The following is a 12,821-nucleotide window of genomic DNA, read 5'->3' on the forward strand; positions in this document are numbered from 1 at the left end:
AGACCACTCTGCTTCTTTGTGACAGTAGGGGACACAGAGTCGGGGGGTAAGGAGGTCTTTGGGGTCAGACGGACAGGACTGCTGGACGGCGAGGCCCGGAGCCCTGGGGGGCTTGCGCAGACATCTCTGATGGCCCACTCCCCCGCTTGTTTTCCTTTGAAGGACTCTAGGTTTTTCTACAAGATCATGTCACCTGCAAACAGGGATAATTTGACTTCCCATTTGCCAGTTTGGATGCCTTTTATTTCTCTGTCTTACCTAACTTCTCTAGCTAGGAAAATCATCTAAAGTTGACTTAAAAAAGCAACCTACAGCTGGATGTGGTAGTGCACCCTTGTAATCCCACTGACTCAGACTGAGGCAGGAGGATCCCAAGTTCAAGGCCAGTCTCAGCAATTTATTGATGCCCTAAGCAACTTAGCAAAACCTTGTCTCAAAATAAAAATAAAAAGAGCTAGGGATATGGTTCAGGAGTAAAGCACCCCTGGGTTAATCCCCAGTACCAAAAAATATTTTTTACAAAAGTAGGCTACAGAATATCTTTAAAACCATTTATGTAAAGTTTGTAAATAAAACAGTGTTATATATTGTTTACTGAATTAAAATTGGATGTTTGTGTTTTTGGTTTTTTTTTTTTTTTTTTGGTACTAGGAAATGAATCCAGGGGTACTTAACCACTGAGCCACATCCCCGGCCCTTTTATGTTTTGTATTTAGAGACAGGATCTCACTGAGTTACTTAGGGCCTCACTAGGTTGCTGAGGCTAATTTTGAACTCAAGACACTCCTGCCTCCTGCCTCAGCCTCTCAAGTCACAGGAATCACAGGCATGCGCCACCATGCCCAATTAATTAAAAGTTGATCTTGATAAACAATATATAGTAAAAGAACTATAAACAGCAAAATTTGACCAGTTAACTTTGTGTGGTGATGGAAAGGAGAGAACAAAGGGGAATTAACAGGGAAGGGATATAAAGGAGTCCTTAATCTTACCTACAATGTTTCGTATCTTTAAAAAATATCTAGAACCACAGTAGCACATACCTGTAATCCCTGCAAATCAGGTGGTTGAGGCAGAGGATGGCAAATTCAAGGTCACACTCAGCAACTCAGCAGGAATCTGTCTCAAATTTTTAAAAACTTTAAAGAATATTTTTTTTTAAAAGAGCTGGGGATGTAGCTCAGTGGTAAAGTGCCCCTGGGTTCAATTCTGAGTACAAAACAAAACAAAACTAGGAGACAGGGGTTTGGTTTCAATGGTTGAGTACTAATTGAGCATACACAAAACCCTCGGTTCAATTCCCACCACCCCCAAAAAAATTTAAAAATTTAAAAACGCAAGAAAATTTTATAAAATAACATTTGCTAAATTGGATAGTGTGTACAAGTCTGTCAATATTGTTTGAAATGTTTTAAACAAGTTTTTGGTCAAATGAGTACACATACATGCTCAAGCAGCAAGAGAAAACAATCTCAACACAAACAGACCATGAATGATCCCAACAGGTTTAAAAAAATAAAAGCCATGTCTTCTACTTTTTTTTTTGGTACCAGGGTTTGAACCCAGGGGCACTTAACCACTGAACCACATCCCCAGCTCTTTTTATTTTTTATTTTGAGACAGAGTCTGGCTAAATTGCTTAGGGCCTCAGTAAATTGCTGAGGCTGACCTCAAACTTGCATTCCTCCCACCTCAACCTCATGCTGGGATTATAGGCATGCACCACCATGCCCTGTTCTTTCTACTTTTAACATTATCTTCCTTTTAGAGGACTCAGTGCAAGTTCTTGCACATAGGTGCAATGTTTCTGGAGTTTCTAATCCTGAACAGATTTATGTGATTCAGATAGCACCATGGGAGTGTGTTAATTAGCACCAAGGGAAAATGAGTATGGGACTCTGTTTAACCACCAATCTAGGATGCAAGCTCCTAAGAGAGTAAGAGAGTGACTTCCCATCCAAGCATGATTAGTACATCAAACTGAAAAAAAGGTGTCCAGGAACAAGCAGTTCTAGAAACAGGAATTCAAATAAAACTGGCTCTGTGGCAATGAGTGCTCTGCAGACCCAATGGCAGACCTGGTTTTGCTTCATTTCCTGGCCCAGTTAAAAGTACCTTAGAATACTTGTCCCTTTTTCTCAAAATAACCTCAGAGAACACTAAAGTTTCATGAAAGTCTGTTTTAAGCAGTATTTGCTGGGTGTCTGTGTGTGTATGTATGAGTCTGAACTTCTTCATTTGTATGGGCCACAATGGGTGTGGGTCTGTGTGGGGTTGTATCTGTGTGTAGGGGGCTCTCTGTGGAGACACATGGGGGGTTTTCTCATAGGTGTGGAGTTCCCCATGTGTGGTAAGGGACTGGGAAGAGAGTTACTGGGGAGTTCTCTGTGTGCAGACAGTCCTTGTGTCTCTCTGGATCTCTCTTTGTATATCTGCCTATGTTTCTAGGTCTCTAAAGTGTTTTATTACAAATTTGAAACAAGTTTTATAAGTTTCTACCCTTCCACAAAGCCCTAAAAAGATTTTCTTGCCTCTCTCCTATTAAGTTTCATAAAAAAGAAACATGAAATGAGACCAACAGCTAAGGCAACTTCTACTCTACTCAACAATGAACTAAAAATTGAGGTTTCGCAGGTTTACACTAATACCAAACCAGAGGCGTTTGTTTCTAATAAACCCCCAGGAACAATGCCTCTGGTTTAAGCAGCAAAGATTGGAATTATTCCTAACTTAATAAATTACAATTAGACCTCCTGTGTAGATTTTACAGCATGTCCTCTGACTGATCTATACATGGATCAGATCATTTTGATACCTGATCATAAACAGGAGTTACCAGTTTGTTTTAAATATGATCGCTTGTGAGTTTGGTTTGCATGAGTCAGTCCTATGAGGTAAAAAAGACTTGCAAGTGTACTAATGTCAATTTCTGGATTTTTAAAGCTGGAACAGGGAAAACTTCACAAAGGTTTTGCTACATTGTGAAATCTTTTGAGTAGACAACCAACTGGTTTTCCTAAGGTGGTACACCTCAATTTCAATGCTGTTTTCTTCAAACTACAATTTCTTCTTTCAATATTACTCACATCAAACTAGATTATATTCATTTACATATACCTACATTTCCTATCCTCTCCTCAAGGGCAAGAATGGTATCCTGTTGATTTTATAACTCTACCATTTAGTAGTGTTTGGCACACACAAATAAATAGTTTTTGCACAAAAGAAGCTCACAGTGTATTAGGGGAGATTACTAGACAGGTATGCCTAATTCTTATACTTGGTCTATGCAGTAAACTTACAAGTTCTCCACTTCTATAATACACCCCTGCATAGACCCTGAAAAGGACAGCATGAGAGTCATCTTCTTTTCTCCCTTATCATTATAAAGAACACATAGTTCTTTATATAATTAGTAAAAATTCCTATCTCATTTCTGTGTCTCAAAGCACAGCATAATCTAAGACTAGACTCAGTTGAGCTTTAACAATAAAGATTTGTTGAAGAAGAGTCTTTACTTACCTTCCAAGAAAAGAAGTTCTTCTTCACCCTGGAGCAAATAATGTCAACCTTGAAAGCTACTGCACGTACCACTATCTAACCAGGACAAAAATTTTTCTTCATACATTCTAATCATACATACTCAATTCCTGACAATGCCTTTAAAAAAAAATGTACACACACATATCAGGTGTCATTTTGGAAAAGAACCGCAAAGTATTATAATTTTCCAACTTAACAGAACTGCAGAAGATAAATTCCTCTGTGGACCACTGCTACATAGGATTTGTTTTTGAAATGCCACATAGGTTCCAATTTCTGTCAAAACAAACTACCAATAGTAAGAAAAATCTGCTAAAACAGCAAGTGCTCCTATGAATAACTCATTATAAGCACTAAATTAGTTGTACTAAAATGGTAATTTTTAGCATCATTCTTGAGTTAATAAGGACATTTCAATCAAAAGTTACTTGTAACAGGTAAAAGTTAAGGGGACAAAAGTTAAAAAGGACCATTTAAAGCAAAAGAAACAATCAGACAAACCAGAAAAAGGTAAAACATTAGATTTTATTTGAGGACCAATAGAGCTATCTTATATTACAAATATAATACATAATATAGTCCCTATCCTTTACATTAAAAACAAAAATTTCTGATGGAATGAAGATATAATAAACATAACCATAAAGACAGTTGAAGAAAATATAGAAGAATTTGTTTATAAACTTCAAGTAGAAAAGACCATTCCAGACACACAAAATGTTAACATCAAAAAGGGAAAAAATGGTAAATCTGACTACATAAAAACTTAATAAATCCTGAAGTTACAAGTAAAGAAAAAATAGAGTAAGAGAAAATAGTGCACTATATACACAAAGAATTAATAGGCAGAATATTTAAAGATTTTCTACAAACCAACATGAAAAAGTCCACTAGAAGTACAGAAATTTGTATCTGTTTTTCTTTTTTTTAATTTTTTACACCTTTATTTATTTTTATGTGGTGCTGAGGACAGAACGCAGCACCTCACACATGCTAGGCAAGTGCTCTACCACTGAGCTAGAACCCCAGCCCCTCGTATCTGTTTTGTTCACTGTTGTATCCTCAGGACCTGGCCCACAGCCGCCACTCCATAAATAATTTCTGAATGGATATGAAGAGGCAATTACAAGAATAAAACTATAAAGTGCCAAATTCTGCATGAAAATATTCTCAGCATCCTTATAAGCAGAGAATGCAAATCAAAAGAACAGTAAAAGATTTCACCCAAGGATGTAAACAATATACTACTGGTAAAGATGTGAGGAAAGTGTTGTCTTGTATATAGTTAGCTCATATATAAAATGATACTACATTTACGGCAACATAGCGTTATAAGTTTAAAATATAAATATCTTTTAACCCCAAAATTCTACTTCTAGATATCTACCTTTAAAAAAAAAAAAAAAAAAAAAAAAAACACTTTACAAGAACACAAAATGCATGCTGATAAGTACTTTAGCACTTTTATCAAGAAAGAAAAAAGGTTAGGTATGCATCACAGAAGAATAAACAATGGTAAAAACTTAGGAAATCAATTCAGCAATTGGAAATAATGAGACAACCATATGTATTGATAAAGAACTCCAAGACGTTCTATTCAGTTAAAAAGGAACCTGCCAAACAATGTACATATGATATGCTCTTACTTATGCATGTTATTATAAAACCATAAACTTCTCTATATATAAATCTGAATGTAAATTCATAGGGAAAAATAAGAAAGATAATCTGAAGTAAAGATCACCTCAGAAAAAGGGAATGAGACACTGGCTTAAGGCCAAGGAAAGATTTCTGCCTTATCTGAATTATTTTACAAGAATATAGTCAAGTACTACTTGCATAATTAAAAAATTTTTTAGGGGCTGGGGATGTGGCTCAATGGTAGAGTAAAGGCCCCGAGTTTAATCTCTAGCACCCCCCCAAAAAAAGAAAACAATAATAATGGAAGTGCCATTTAACTGATATGAAGAAAACAAGAACAACATATTTTGGGAATTAGATAAAAAAATTCAGTGAAGTTCTACCGCAAGTAGGCAGATGTGCATACATAAGACTGGCACTCAGAAGAGCAGTCTCTCAGCTAAAGGAATTAATTTTAGAAGCTACATGCATGTAGATGACTCTTAAAGACAAGAATGGTGTGAGTGATTTGGGGAGAAAACAATGAAAAGAACAGAGGGCCCAAGACCAAGGATAAACAGTCAACAAAGAAGAATAAGGAGTAGAAGTCAGATGAAAACTAATGAAGTGCAATGTCACAAATGCCAAGGGAAGAGACAACGTTTCATAAGGAGTTGGCAACAAATGCTGCTAAAAGGTCTAAAAAGATGAGGACTGAAGCGGGGCACAATGGTGCACACCCGTAAATCCCAGAGACTTGGGAGGCTGAGGCAGGAGGATCACCAGTTCAAAGCCTCAGCAACCTAGCGAGGCCCTAAGCAGTTCAGTAACCTGGTACCAAAAAAAAAAAAAAAAAAGAAAGAAAGAAAGAAAAGAAAATGAGGACTGAAAAAAACAGATCATATTTCCCAATCTTATGGACATTAGAGCAACTTTAGCAAGAGGGTTTTACTTTGGTCAGAATATTAAAGTAGGAGTGGGTTAAGGAGTTCATGAGAGGGGAAAAAAAGTATACATACATAGAAAACTCCTTTTTCTGGCTGTGAAAGACTACAGAGACAGGACAGTAACAGAAAGGAAAAAGGTAGGTAGGATAGGGTTATTAAAATAGAAGGTAGCAGGGACGGGGTTGTGGCTCAGTAGCAGAGCACTTGTCTAGCACGTGTGAGGCACTGGGTTCGATTCTCAGCACTGCATACAGATAAATTTTTAAAAATCAAGATCTACTGAAAACTAAAAAAAATTCTTAAAAAATGGGAGATAGCACAGCAGGTCTGAATACTGAAGGAAAGAATGCAGCAGAAAGACAAAATAACTAAAGAATTCATTAAGAAGACAGAAGAACTAGATGTGGTGGTACATGACTGTAATCCCAGCTATTAAGGAGGCTGAGGCAGGAGTAAAGGTTCGAGGCCAGCCTAAGCAGTTTAGCAAGACCTGTCTCAAAAAAATGAACAGGGCTGGGGATGTAGCTCAGTGCTAGAACATCTCTGGGTTAAAACCCCAGTATCTCAAAAAAAAAAAAAAAAAAAAAAAGCGGGGGAGGGCAGGAAAGAATTGATTAGGGCATCTGTGGAGGGACTAGTCTAGATACTTCCTCTATCCAAATAATCCAAATAGGAAGGAAAGAGAAAAAGATGAGCCCCAAATACATAAGTTTGTAGATTTGGGAGAGAGAAAGATGAAGTTTCCATTTGGTGGTTTCTGAATTTTAAAAAAAGGTGAGAGATTAGAAATAAAAGAGTATAAAATAGTCATTTGCAATGATTGGGAAAGTGAACTTACTAGAGAGATGTACAACACTGCTAGGCAAATGCTGATTACATATGAGGTTGATGATTATGGATATATAGTAACATTGATCTGCCTGGCTTTCTGATTTTTCTCTATCAACTCTCAGTTCCACAGGTGCAAGCAAATTCAGAAGGTAAATGGTTAGGATCAACCAGTGCATCACTAAGAGTTCTATGACCAGCAAAAGTCACTTCTGACAAGTAAACAAGAATTTACACAAAGGATATGAGGTAGCTTCCAGGGTGGAGAACCCACTTCAGGGATACAGCTAAAAACACTGCCCCTAGGTTCGATCCCCAGCACCCAAAAAAAAAAAAAAAAAAAAAAAATACACTGCCCCAAATTACAGAGTTGGTTTGGCAAATATGTTATGATTAGTAGTGCTAAACAAGAGATGTGGTTTGCACCATTACAGTTCTAGATACCAGGTGCCAACCTTAACAACACTGCTATTGTCACACCTGTCTTAATCTTGTTGCTAGGGGCTGATACTACATGGGGATTTGTTGATAATGGAAGGGGACGTTGTAAAGAATATTGTGGAAGGGTTTTGGGAGTAGAAACAGCTGAAAAGATGAAGAGAGTGGTAAAGGAAATGAGTATAAGGAAAATAATGGATGACAGGACGTCAGGCAGTAACTGAATTAGACAAGGATGTGAGGCATGATGGTTCAAACCTCTGGAAAAGGGTAGATCCTGAGACTTGAAGAGAGAGGTCTTAGCAGCAGCTGAAACAGACTTCACATGGGAATTTGGTCAGAGCAGCAGAGGTTTGGCAATGTGACAAAGTCTCCCCCTGCTGCTATGGGCAATACTGCATCTTACTGATCCCAAAGGCATCACAAACTGGCAAAGCGTTAGGCAAGTTAATTACTCTATTTAAGCCCATATTCTCTCAACTGTAAAGAATAATACCACTCATCTGATAAAGCTGTTATGATGATTAACAGATGAGGTAGATTTCTAGCACAAAGTTAAGTATTCAGTAAATGGTAGTCATTATAAGTGTCACCAAAGCCAAGAGGAAGTTTTCCAAGAACAGGTAGTTAACATTATCAAATCTATTTAAATGAACACTGCAGGAGATAAGACTGTGAAAAAGCTAAAGTTGGTTTTAGTCTTGGGTTTGCAATATTCAGAAAGGCTTTTAGGAGCTGGCAGCAGTGGCACATACACCTGTAATCCCAGCAATTCCCAGAGACTCTGAAGGCTCTCACAAATTTGAGGCCAAACTCAGCAATGTAGCAAGACCTGTTTCAAAATAAAAAATAAAAACGACTTGGGAGGTAGCTCAGGGGAAAAACACTCCCTGGTTTAATTCCCAGTATCAGAAAGAAAGAAGGGAGGGAGGGACGCAGGCTTTAAGCCTTCCAGTCAGCAATTCAACCAACAGCCCTAGTGCCCATTTAATATAGGTACTAAGCTAAGAGCTAGGTGCTCCAAACTGATACACTCTACTGATGGACCCTTGAAAACACCACCTATGAATGTGAATGCCAGTGTCCAAGAGAGAAAAAAGCTAATTGAATTGTTGCAGACAATTGTTGGCGAGGACGGAGAATGAAAGTTAAACACACCTTAATATTTACTTTAATCAAAAATAGCTGTAGATTTAAGAACTGTTATAGAAGAAACTTTCCTTTGTTCTTTACAAATCTCTGGTCATAAATCATAAAGACTATAAAATGCTCCTATAAATTTCAAGCTTACTAAACCTCTCATTGGGTGAAAGAATTTTAGCTCCTCTAATTGTGCCTTCTACTCGGACACCATAGCAGAGCTGGGGTCAGACCAATTGCCAAGACAGTTCTCCTCCCATGTACCTCAGAGGTTTGGCTCTGAATATTAAACAAGAACTACCATGAAAGAAACAGTATATTCTTTATAAACTCAACTTGACAAAGGGTCTGAATAAAGATTACAACAAATCTTTCATTTTTTTCCCCTCTCTCTCATTCACTGAGAGAAAGAGAATAGTTTTCAAGGAAATGATACAATAAACTCACTCTCCCTTTTCCATGAACTATACATTTCTTAACTGAACACTAAGAGTAAGTAGTTTCTCTCAAGAAATCAAACACAACTGCAACCTCCTAAAACAGCTCTAAAATAATGTTTAATCATTCCCAAGCTCAAGGAGAACAGCATTCACAAATAATACCAGTTCAGTAAATAAGAAACTATTATAGAACAAAAAAATTCACACCAAAAAATCAGAATAAGATTTAGCTGGGCACTGAAGCACTTGCCTGTAAACCCAGTCATTTGGGAAGCTGAGGCAAGAGGATCAAAAGTTCAAGGTCAACTTTGACAACATAGGGAGATCCTGGGGGTATCCCTGGGGTACCATCCCCAGTACTGGTTGGGAATGGATATGAATTAAAAGGTCAAGTCCCGGAGTTTGAGCAGAGAAATAATTTGAATTGAAAAGCTACAGAATCTGGCTTTGGAGTCAGAGTAGGATTGTTAGCTCCATCACATTACTGCACATCCTTAAGCCAAACTCCTTAACCTCTCCAACGTCAGTTTCCTCAATAAATCAAACATTACCTTTAAGAGTTCTTAAAAGTATTAAATAAAATAGTAGCTAGGCATGGTAAATCCTGACAGCAACAAAACCAGTGCAAGGTGTATACCTGTAATCCCAAAGGCTGAGGCAGGATGATAGGAAGTACAAGGTCAGTCTCAGCAACTTAACAAGGCACTAAGCAACTTAGTGAGACTCTTCCTCAAAAAATACAAAGGGCTGGGGATGTGGCTCAGTGGTTAAGCACTCCTTGGTTCAATTCCCAAAATAAAATAGTATATCTAAGGCTCTAAGTACCATGTCTGGCATACAGCAGGAATACATAACATTATCATTTTCTAATATTCAAAAGGTTTAATCAAGTTTGATTCAGAGAGAAGGTAAAACAAACAACAGGGGAAAATCATTAGCTAAACAGAAAGTAGGAATATATTCCTCACAATTACCAGATTTATAATTTTAAAATTAAGGATAAATTTCTCATGTTAACATTTAATCACAAATGTAAGGCTGCCTCACTGATCTTGAAATGCTTTTCTGTATGAGATTTCTTCCCTTCTAATTTGACAATGCTTCGAGGTGTACATTTGTACAATTTTTTCCTGTCCTCTTCCTAAAGCCCTGACTCACACACTCCTTACTTTAGTCCTGGGATGACCTAAGCCTTAGCCAGACAGACACACCTTAGAGTTCACTGACTATTCTAAAGATTTCAGGGAGTCTGAGCATGGTGGCACATGTCTGTAATCACAGCAACTCAGGAGGCTGAGGCAGCCTTAGCAATTTAGCAAGATCCTGTCTCAGAATAAGAAGGGCTGGGGATGTAGCTTAGTCATAAAACATCCCGGTTCAATCCCCAGGACTGTTAAAAAAAAAGAAAAGAAAAAAAAGTTCAGGGAGAAGGCCAGAGCCAGGAACTAAGACCTATGAGATCAGGAACAATCTATGTGACATAATGAAAAAGACATGGGCTATGGAAAAAGACGGATGTGAATTTAAGTCCCACCTCTGCCACTTCCTAAACATATAACCTTGAGCAAGGCACTTACTCTCTCTGGACCACATTTCCTTATCTGTAAAACAGAGATAATGCCACCTATATCTCATAGTATTCTTGTCAGGATTACAGAAAACACCTAGGACAATTCCTGGCACATTAAAGGCCAATAATGGTAACTACTATTAGGGTCCAACTGCCAACTGACTCACTGAACATTTGGCCAGGCTGTACTTTTCTAACTGGCAAAGGAGTCACACTGTTCCCACATTCCCATGCCTATATCCAAAACATTCCATTTCTGTAATCTATAATTACCAAATCAAAAGCTTAAACAATTCAGGGCAAGAAAGCACTAAATCCTGGCAGCAACAAAACCAGTGCAAGGTAGATAAGTCTGCCAAGAGAAATATAGAATCTGTTTCAACATGGTCATTACTGATAATGATGTGAGCACAAGTCAGTTGAGGTTCCTGAGCTTGCAGTCTTATTGTCAAAAAGTTGTTTTTTAACTTTTCTGAAACAAATCTTTTTTGCCTTGTTTTTGCTGCTGTACTCCAATGTTCCAAGAACACACTGAAGAAATAGCACCCATTTCCAAGCACAGAGAAGAAATCCTCTCAACTGTTACCTCATTTACTGCCGAACTTATCTTTCCATTTCATAAATTACTTTTTTTTAATTTATTTATTTTATTTATTTTTTTATTGTAAACAAATGGGATACATGTTGTTTCTCTATTTGTACATGGCGTAAAGGCATACCATTTGGGTAATCATAAATTTACATAGGGTAATATTGTTTGATTCATTCTGTTATTTTTTCCCTTCCCTCCACCCCTCCCACCCCTCTTTTCCCTCTATACAGTCTTTCCTTCCTCCATTCTTGCCCCCTCCCTAACCTTAACTCTAACCCTAACACTAACCCCTCCCTCCCTCCATTATGTGTCATCATCCACTTATTAGCGATATCATTCGTCCCATAAATTACTTCTTACAGAAATTTTTGGTTTGCTTAGGTTATTTAATGTGAGCTTATAAAAAACATGTACATATCATAACTACGATGACAAGATCTGGCCCCCAGAGCACCACAAGTTACAGGATGGAGGCAGGAGTCAAAGATAAAATGTGAGACTGAGTAACGTGCATCCTGTATGTTCATTCTTACTGACTACTGCACTTGGGAATTCTGCCTCTTGTAAAAAGTTTATTTCTGGGACTGAGAATGTGGCTCAGTGGTAGAGTGCTTGCCTAGCATACAGAAGGCCCTGGGCTCTAGCCCCAGCACCATCAAAAAAGAAAAAAAAAAAAAAAAAAAAAAAAAAAAAGTATTTCCCTTGTGTGGCTAGGCAGAGTAAAAGAGCTAAGAAACTGATGACAAATACATGAATGGAGTAAGAGAAATCATCAATGGAAATGTGATTTAACATAAACAAGTTTGTACATGAGTTACAAAATAAAAGCAACAGTCACCAGTTACATAGTCTAGAGGCAGCTTTTTCAATCCTAATGTTCCCAGTCCCTTCATACACGAAATTTCATAAAAGCAGGAGGGAGTCAAGGTCAGAATTATTATTTAAATAGACAATCTAAGAATCAAGAAAGACTCAATAAGTCCAAATGTCACACTGCAGTTCCTTGATGAGGTGACTTTCCACTTGGGGAAAGAAGGGCAGACTCATACACTCATTTTCATTTAACCAATCTGATATCAAAAAAGTTCAAGATTCTGTCTCTAAAAAGCAACTCAGCAGTGCCCTTACTTATGTTAAACATGTGCATCCTTGCCCAAAACTTCACCTGCTTAACTTTCAGCAGAAAAGTTTTTTTTAGTGCAATTAACATTGTCTAGGACAAGCTCAGCCCTGTCTTCCATAGCCTTGAGGCTGCTGAGTAAATCTAGAATCATGGAACATACATTTTGATACTGAAAAACAATAGGAAGAAAGTGGTTTAGTGACAAAGAAAATGGCCAAGAAGCACATCTAGAATTAAGAAAAACAGACTCTGGTAGGTATGCTGCCTTGTTATTTTTTGAACTTCTTTATATAGAATCTATTGAACTGTTGTGTACCTTTCAGAGGAGGTGGAGGGAGCATGCACTTAAGCCATCATGGAAGGAATAAAAATCAATTCTTCATAATAATAGCTATAATTTTTTAAGCCCATACTAGATGTGCCAAGTTCAATGCTAAGACCTTTGCAAATATTTCTAATTCTCAATTATGATTAGTATCGTTATTTTATAGGAGAAGCTGATTTGTAGAATTTGGAAATTACCTGAAAGCTAGTAGTAGGGGTACTGGAACTCAGACCCAGGACTGCCTGACTAAACTCC

At 37.6% G+C, this 12,821-nt stretch overlaps 1 protein-coding gene across 3 annotated transcripts in view; it reads right to left on the reverse strand.

The window, feature by feature from the left end:
* Positions 1 to 12,821, reverse strand: part of AHCYL2 (adenosylhomocysteinase like 2) — a 183,582-nt gene that overhangs the window by 168,501 nt on the left and 2,260 nt on the right. The window lies entirely within an intron of this gene.

The sequence above is a fragment of the Sciurus vulgaris genome (assembly GCF_902686455.1).
Source record: "Sciurus vulgaris genome assembly, chromosome: 8".
Taxonomy (NCBI): domain Eukaryota; kingdom Metazoa; phylum Chordata; class Mammalia; order Rodentia; family Sciuridae; genus Sciurus; species Sciurus vulgaris.